The sequence below is a fragment of the Perca flavescens genome, chromosome 21 (genome assembly GCF_004354835.1).
Source record: "Perca flavescens isolate YP-PL-M2 chromosome 21, PFLA_1.0, whole genome shotgun sequence".
NCBI classification, from domain to species: Eukaryota; Metazoa; Chordata; class Actinopteri; order Perciformes; family Percidae; genus Perca; species Perca flavescens.
Window position 1 is genome coordinate 14,329,600 of NC_041351.1, and position 7,924 is coordinate 14,337,523.

The following is a 7,924-nucleotide window of genomic DNA, read 5'->3' on the forward strand; positions in this document are numbered from 1 at the left end:
TTATCTTTGTTCGTAGTACATTAGTAGTAGTCATGGTCACTTCAGGTGTTCAGAAGCTAATTTTACGATTTTTACCTCTCAGTATATTAGTTTGACTTAAATGCTGGTAGTGTAAGCACAATGTGTTGTATTTCTCTCAAATGGTTAGATAAACATTTGTTTCAGGACCTATAAGCCTTACAGAAGAAGCAATTTTTAGGGTTTTTAAACTATGCTTTAATAGTATTTATTTTACTGTTTCTGTAATGTATTACATCGACATTCTGTAAGATGTATATATTTCTGCATAGTGTTTGATTATATTTAGTATACTATGATTTCATAATAAATTCTATATGAATTTATAACTCTTATTGCTTGTGGTCTTCTTTTTCATGCACTATATCTTTCAAACATGACTGAAACTTGTGGAACAGACCCAAACTGTGTAGAGGCATTGTCTGTACTTGCATCATTGTCCCAAAGCCCATGGCCTTACCCTAGCTCTGCTAAAGACTCGATAGGTGACAATGGCACAAACCACTGAGTCAGGTAGCTGTTGACAGGGGTGCTCAGAATAGTCTCTAGCTGAGTGGATTGTAGTCATTGTGTGTATGCGTGCATGCAGGTTTCTTTGTCTCTTTGTCTCTTTGAACATTACACCTTTGTATATTTCCCCCTTTGTTTGTACACAGTTGTGATGCATTGTGTATTCATGCAGAACGACTGTGTTTCATTGTGTCCCAACATAACTTATATTTAGCAAAACAAAGGCTTGTACCTTACATAAGGGCTAACAGCATGCAGACGGTGTCATAAACCTTACCCTGGATCTAGGCTCGGTTGCGGGGTAATTCTTCAGCTGAGCGCTGAGCTAAGTGAAGTGTGAAGAGGCTGGACTAGAACAGAGAAGTTCTTTGTTGTAGGGGAGAATTAGGACTAACTTGATGCTAAAGATGTCTTGAAAAAAAAAAAATTCTTCTGTGCTCTCAATTTCAACATCAATTTCTCTAAAGTGCAAAACGTATACAATATACCCATATTGATAAGGGTCATATAGGCTACAAATAACTTACTGCAAGGATTATAGAAGGATGTATTTTTTTGATTATATGTGTTATAGGTAGTCGTAGTAGTGATGGTGCATCTGCTATGATCAATACTATTAATTATCAGTAATTTAATTATTGCATTGGATGTTAACAGTTCTGCACATGTAATGAACCTATATTGACAGCAGAGGGCAGGATCCACAAAAACAAGGAGTTTGCTCTTAAATGCAACTTCACCTGAAACTGTAATATTAGTGTAATTATTATAACTTATAATTGTAGTGTACGATATTGGTTTTTATCAACTCAAACTCAATAAACAAGATGTGTTTGTTCAGGTTTCAGAGTAATTTAAATTGTCATTTTTTTTTATATAAATAAAAGATAGGCTAAATGTTTTATAAGAATAAAACAGAAAACTAAGAGAAGCAGAAATAGGAGACTGGAAGAACATGTAGGCCTATTCATAATATCAGGTAAGGTCAAAGGTGTGTGATATCTGACAAGATTCTGTGTTATCACTACATCATATTTACTTTGCTTGTCAATACTCTAACACACACACACACACACACACACACACACACACACACACACACACACACACACACATGCAATCTGTATTTTTCAGATAGGCCTGTAGGTGTGTTATCTTTCATTATGCTGACATTGGACCATTTCTAAAACTTATAAAAAGGTAAGCAGGGGAAGTTCTCCAGTCTCTCCCTTCCTTATCTACTCTTTTTTTCTTCAAAAGCAATGCTTTTGGAATGTCTAAAGTCACATCAGACGTTATGGTGTGGCTAAAATAAAGATATTCTGGGACATTGATAAAAACAACCACACCCTCCTCCCCTCTTTTTTATCAGGGAGCTGGGGATTCCCAAAGGTTTGCACGGTCCTGGGTGGAGGAGAGTTGTAGGAATGGAAGGGTTGCACATTCCTGACGGATGGCATAATACTTTCCATCAATGGAGCGGGAGAGAATTGGAAAATAATCCCTCATTTTCCAAGTTTAAATAAATGCAGTTATAGGCTGTAAAGTGGAAAAGGGCATCTCTCTTAAGCACGTGCTTTCGCTGTCTCGGGGGCGGGGCGGCGGTGAGTCCAGAGGCGGAACAACGGCACAACTGCAACTGCATTCACTTATCATAATAATAATAATAATAATAATAATAAAGCAATCGTGCTACCAGGAAAGCAATGACACCACATGCAATGGAAATGCTGCGCGAAATCTGCCTTTGCCAAACAAATTTAACAAATTATTACAATTCGAACCTGTCCCAGATATAAATCTGGTTGTTTCGGCTGAGGTATGGCATCTGTTGTAGATGGGCAGATTATGGGCCAGACCCACACCGTCCAAGCACGGCACCTGATTGAGGATGAAACGAGGTGTCTCCTATGTGGTGTAAACCTGCACTGGAAGCAGTTATTTTGTCAAGTAGGTCTAGCCTTGTCATTATCCAATTTATTTATGTGATGGCTTAAACCAAATAGAGGCGGACATAACAGGTCGATAAAATATTGGACACATTAACTAGGTAGCCTATGTGGTGAAATGCTATAAAACACTTTTTTTGGACGACGTATAGGACATGCTGCACGACTATATGGTGCGAAATTGTTGCCAGACATTCCAATGTGGTGACACACACACACACACACACACACACACACACACACACACACACACACACACACACACACACACACACACACACACACACACACAGTTATTGTTCTCCTGTCCGCAGCTCAGTTGGCTACTGGGAGAGAAGATGCTGCATTCACGTGCTGTTGGATATTTTACTATTAGGCTCATATAAAACTAGGGGTGGGAAGCGCCAGAGGCCTCACGCTACATATCATTACCATACGTATGTCACGATACAATAATATTGCGATTTTAAACATATTGTAATCTTCTTGGATATATTGCAATTTATTACCTTTTTTCCAACTTCAATTTTTTTTCCCAATTTCAAAATATGTCCCCAAAAGGAAACTTTGTCAACATCTGTTTTATCTAAAAAGATAAAATTTGTTTGTTCATCTCTCTTCACTTTTATTGCTGCAAAATGGGATTGTCAATCAGACAAACTGACCAACACATATATAATAATTAGGGTTGGGCATCGTTTCGATTTGAATCGATTTGAATCGATTTTTACGATTCTGATTCCAATTCCGATTCTTCCTTTCGATTCCGGAACTTATTGATTCGCGATTCCAATTCTTTGAGGGGTGGAGTTGAAATGGGTCACATGCCTATTTTCACAAATAAGAGGAAAGTTTTATTTTGATTCAATGGTGGTTTTACAGTTTTACAGCTTTTATATTGCAAAATAAAGCCAGACTAGAGCTCCGCTTACTGTGCTGCACGGCTGCATCACAACAAGCGCCTGGCTGCTACAGAAACCAAAACTTGCGCATATTAAATTTGAAACCTGTGATCAGATTTGGAACCAAATCCTCCAAATGATTCCAAACGATTCCAATAAAGAAACGATTCCGATGAAAAATCTTAATTTTTTAAACGATTCCGAGTACGAATCGGTTCTTGATGCCCAATCCTAATAATAATAAATCCATACTTGCCGTCTGTGTATCGATCCAGTATTGCCAAGGAAAATATCGCGACACTATGCTGTATTGATTTTTTTCACTCACCCCTATATAAAACACTCATGACAGGAGCATGATTAAATACATTATATCTTGCATTTACTACACAAACAAACACTGACATAACTGTGAAATACACTACATGCCTATAGGTGACATGAGTGACGTACCATCTGTGCACTGCATATCTACCTCCAAGTTCCCATCCAGTGCAGTGCGCACACCATATTATAAATGAAAGCAGCACTACCAACCAATTCTTCTCTGCTGGAATAACACTATCTGGTCTTAGAGTTTTTCTGATTGTGAGATAATTTGTGCTACTAAATTGAGCAATATGCACCACATAAACACAATATAAACTACAATAGGCTAATAAAGGTCTTAAATCTACGAGACAGGCATTAGAGATTAGGTAATAATGCAGGACACACCTCGGTAAATATTGTATGTTAGTGGTGCACATTCTGGAAACACATTAGCAAGTAATCAAATTATTTAAAAACAATTGATGAATCTAGGGCTTTAGGGGGCCCATTTTGCCAGGTTGGAGGGCAGTGTGTAACTGGTGTAACATTATACACTGTCCTCTGATTGTTACTGAGGACAGTGTATGAATTAATTGGTTTACTATTTTATAACATCACATACATCTTGTCCTATTTGCAAAGTTTTCCCAGCAGTCGGACTGACATGTTAGCTATACCTGGAACTATTACATCTATCAGATAGACTATGTTTACATAATTATACTTTAATTCTAAAAAAAGAGCAAAAGTATTTATGAAGACAAGAAGAAAATGTCTGTCCCATGAGTCAACACTCTGCAAAAATAGTACTTGGGCCCGGGCCCATTTGACATAACCAAAAGACCTTTGAATCATAATTTTTGAATTTGGAGTACAGTATTCCGAGGAGCACCTGAAGGCATCCTAGAAAGCGGTTTCCCACCGCAGCGCGAGCTGCTGCATCAACTGTCTCGAGAGTTGTGAAGTGAGACATCTACCAGGAGTCAGCAGAACATGTGTTGAAGTAGTCAGCAGCTAGTATGCGAAGTTTAAATAAGTTCTAACTGGATTTGACAACATTGGTCGGTAAGTTTGTGTCACCACATCCTCAAACTGTCACGTCAATACACGTTTAGACACCTTTTCATGGGTTGCGTTGCACGAGTCTTTTTGGTCGTGAGTGCGGTTTGTTTGTGAAGTTGCTTAGCTAGGTGTCAGTGGGTCCCATAGACTGTAGTATATAAACCCAAACCCCGAAGTCACTCAAGATTAAGCTAATAGTAATGTTTTTGCATTTGGGTTCGTCTGGTACTAGAAATTAATGTAACGTTAGTTAAAATGTTGTTATTAGCTTGACTCATTTCATCCGGGACAGCAAACTGAAATCATCTCGTCTGAAACTCCCAGCAGAAACAATTCCCAAATGGGGTTGCAGGCAGTTTTTTTTTTTTTTTTTTTTGGGGGGGGGGGGGTCTCTTGGTGTTAAAAAAGCTTTCAAACTATTATCTGTCATGGTTTTTTTTTCTGTGCTTACTCCGAGGTTCATTGGTATTTATGAAAGCTGTATCACTGACAGAGTTGTTTGTGTTTATTGACATCGAATACTGGCCGAAATGAAGGTAAATGGGATTTCTTTTTGCCTAAGCTGCTAGCGTTAGCACCTTAAAGTTGTGTGTGCACTGCCTGCATGTTAGCTTTTTTAGTTTGACAGGTCAGGCTGTGTTTACGTAGGAAGAGTCTACCAGACATCCCTTGGGCACTGTGACCTTTTAACCCCCTTTATATGTGATGTTGCAGCGAATGTTGCTTTAAACTAAAGAGTGACACATGGAGATGAAAGGGAAATACAGCTCAGATGAATCAGGGGCAGATCAGAATCACGAGCAGAAGAGCAGGAAGTTTGCCTTGTGTCTGTGGTTCAGAGACAAATGGGCAACTTATTTAAAAAAAAAAATGCAGTCGATATGACAGTCTGACACACACACACACACACACACACACACACACACACACACACACACACACACACACACACTATTTGGATAACAAGGCCATATTTACAGTGCAAAGTGAGAGGCCACAAAGACACTCGAGATAATACTGTGGTTAACACACAATGCTTTTTACAGACTGGATCATTTCTGTGTTAAGGTTTTTACTTCTCCCCAAATTGATGATGTTTGCATAGTGAATATTTATTCAACTTTCAGTTATTATGTGTGCTCAAACATCACAATATATTGTGAATCAGCAGTTGGAGCGAAGGTGTGGTGATGTCTTGATAGAAATCTGCAGCAGACAGGGATGGGAGACTGGTTGGACTTGTTGTTTTCAAACTTGCTGTTACAAGGGTTTCCGCGGAGTCTTAAAAAGTCTCAAATTCGAAAGTATTCTAGGTCTTAAATAATTTTAAAGAGGTCTTAAATGTTCCTACGTCCATGTAATGCTACCTCTAACGCTCATTGAAATGTTTTTTTTTTATTCTGTGGTGTTGTAGTTCTTTCTTTAGCTCCTCCAAATATCATTTGCTGTATATGTCCAGATCATTATTACTCTGTCGCTTTTATTCAATTTTAATAATTTTATTTACTTTTCAAGTACTTTTGTAACTCTGCATTTCGTTGTACTTTTATGTTGTGATATAGGTCTTAAATTTCATTCATAAAGGTCTTTAAAATGTCTTAAAAAGTCCTAAATTTGACTTGTTGAAAACTGCAGAAATCCTGCATTCTCTGCATTAGGGCGTCCTTACTTCCAGAAACTCCCGTATGTGCTTCCCATTTGTTCAGCTGTGGAGCAGCTGCAGACTTTTTTGTCTTGATGACATCACAGTTTTTCAATGTCTGGTGCTGGAAGAGCATTAATTGTGCCGATAATTTAACCTTTGACCTTTTAAACATTGAGCAATTGTGGAAATGCACTCTTTTTGCTTTATGCTTCTCCAGAGGCGTAGCACAAAATTCTGGGCCCTGTAGAAAGGCATTTTCTATGGGCCCCTCCCCGCATCCACAGCTGTTGATTCTAGCATCTTTTGGGGCCCTACTCACATGTGGGCCCTGGGTACTCAGTCCCCTTTTCCCCCCCAGTCCGACGCCCCTGTGCTTCTCAAGCTACTGCTGCACTTTGGTGATTGCCAGTTTTTAGAAATGTAAGGTGCCCTATAGGGCTGTGCAATTAATCGAAATTTAATCGTGATTATGATTTTGGCTCCCAATGATCACAAAAACAGAATAATCGAGAAAAACAATTATTTAGCAAGTAAACTCTTATTTTCTCTTGTGTTCTGAATGAAAAAATAAAGTTTAAATTGGAAAAGTATTAAGGCAAATTTCACAGTTGTGTTTTTTTACTGTTGATTTATTTAAGTTTTTCCACTGTTTTTTTTTAAGTTCAATAATTGCAACATCTTTCCAGAACTCAACAAGTAACCGTGTTAAATTATCATGATTTCAATATTGACCAAAATAATCGTGATTATATCTTTTTCCATAATCGAGCAGCCCTAGTGCCCTATTAACAAAAGTTAGCCTATGTTTATTGTTTCTCGCCCCAAATGTATTGCGCAAATCCTTGAAGTCTTAAAAACGTGCTGAATGCGGTTCAATGTAAAATGTTTTGGATATTTTTAATCCTGCATTGTTTACATCCATGTTTACTAGCACTCTTTTTCTTCCCTGCCTTTTGCTGGGACATTGCTACGCTGATTTGTGTTTATTCAGCAGGATAGCGCAAAACCAGTGGCGGGAATGTGTGTTGTGTGTTTTCTGTGTATTTGCACATGAATGTGTGCGCTCGGCTCATCCTAGTGTGCAACTAGTAAAATTGCTCCATAGTGCTGATAGTGGTCATAACTCCACAGGGGACCTTAGGTCTGCTCTGTTCGTGGCCACTGGCAGTAGACTTTCTGATATAGCTGCATTCCTCTCATTTGGTGTTTAAATACAATTTGTCTCTCTTCTTCTTTCATATTCCAAATTGTTTGCCCACATTATTAAAGGAGCTAAAGGCTGCATTTAAATTCTTACATCAATCAATAGCTGCTGGTATTTTACCTTTGTTGCATGTCATTCCCTCTCTCTTCCCTTTCTTGTCTTCAGCTGTCCTATCAAATAAAGGCCAAAAATGCCTAAAAAAATAAATAAAATCTTGATTGTGGCTAGGCTAAGGCAGGGGTCTACAAGGTTTTTTAAGCCAAAGACCCATTAGCTGAAAGAGAGACAGAGCAGCCCTTACTATGTATATTGTATAAAATTT

At 38.3% G+C, this 7,924-nt stretch overlaps 1 protein-coding gene across 9 annotated transcripts in view; it reads left to right on the forward strand.

The window, feature by feature from the left end:
* The first annotated feature begins 4,616 nt into the window (after positions 1–4,616).
* plce1 (phospholipase C, epsilon 1) overlaps positions 4,617–7,924 on the forward strand; it is a 92,452-nt gene continuing 89,144 nt past the window's right edge. For all 9 annotated transcript variants that reach the window (XM_028567105.1, XM_028567104.1, XM_028567108.1 and 6 more), the window contains exon 1: positions 4,617–4,756. The gene's annotated coding sequence lies outside the window, so the exon portion shown is untranslated. The remainder of the gene's footprint in view (positions 4,757–7,924) is intronic.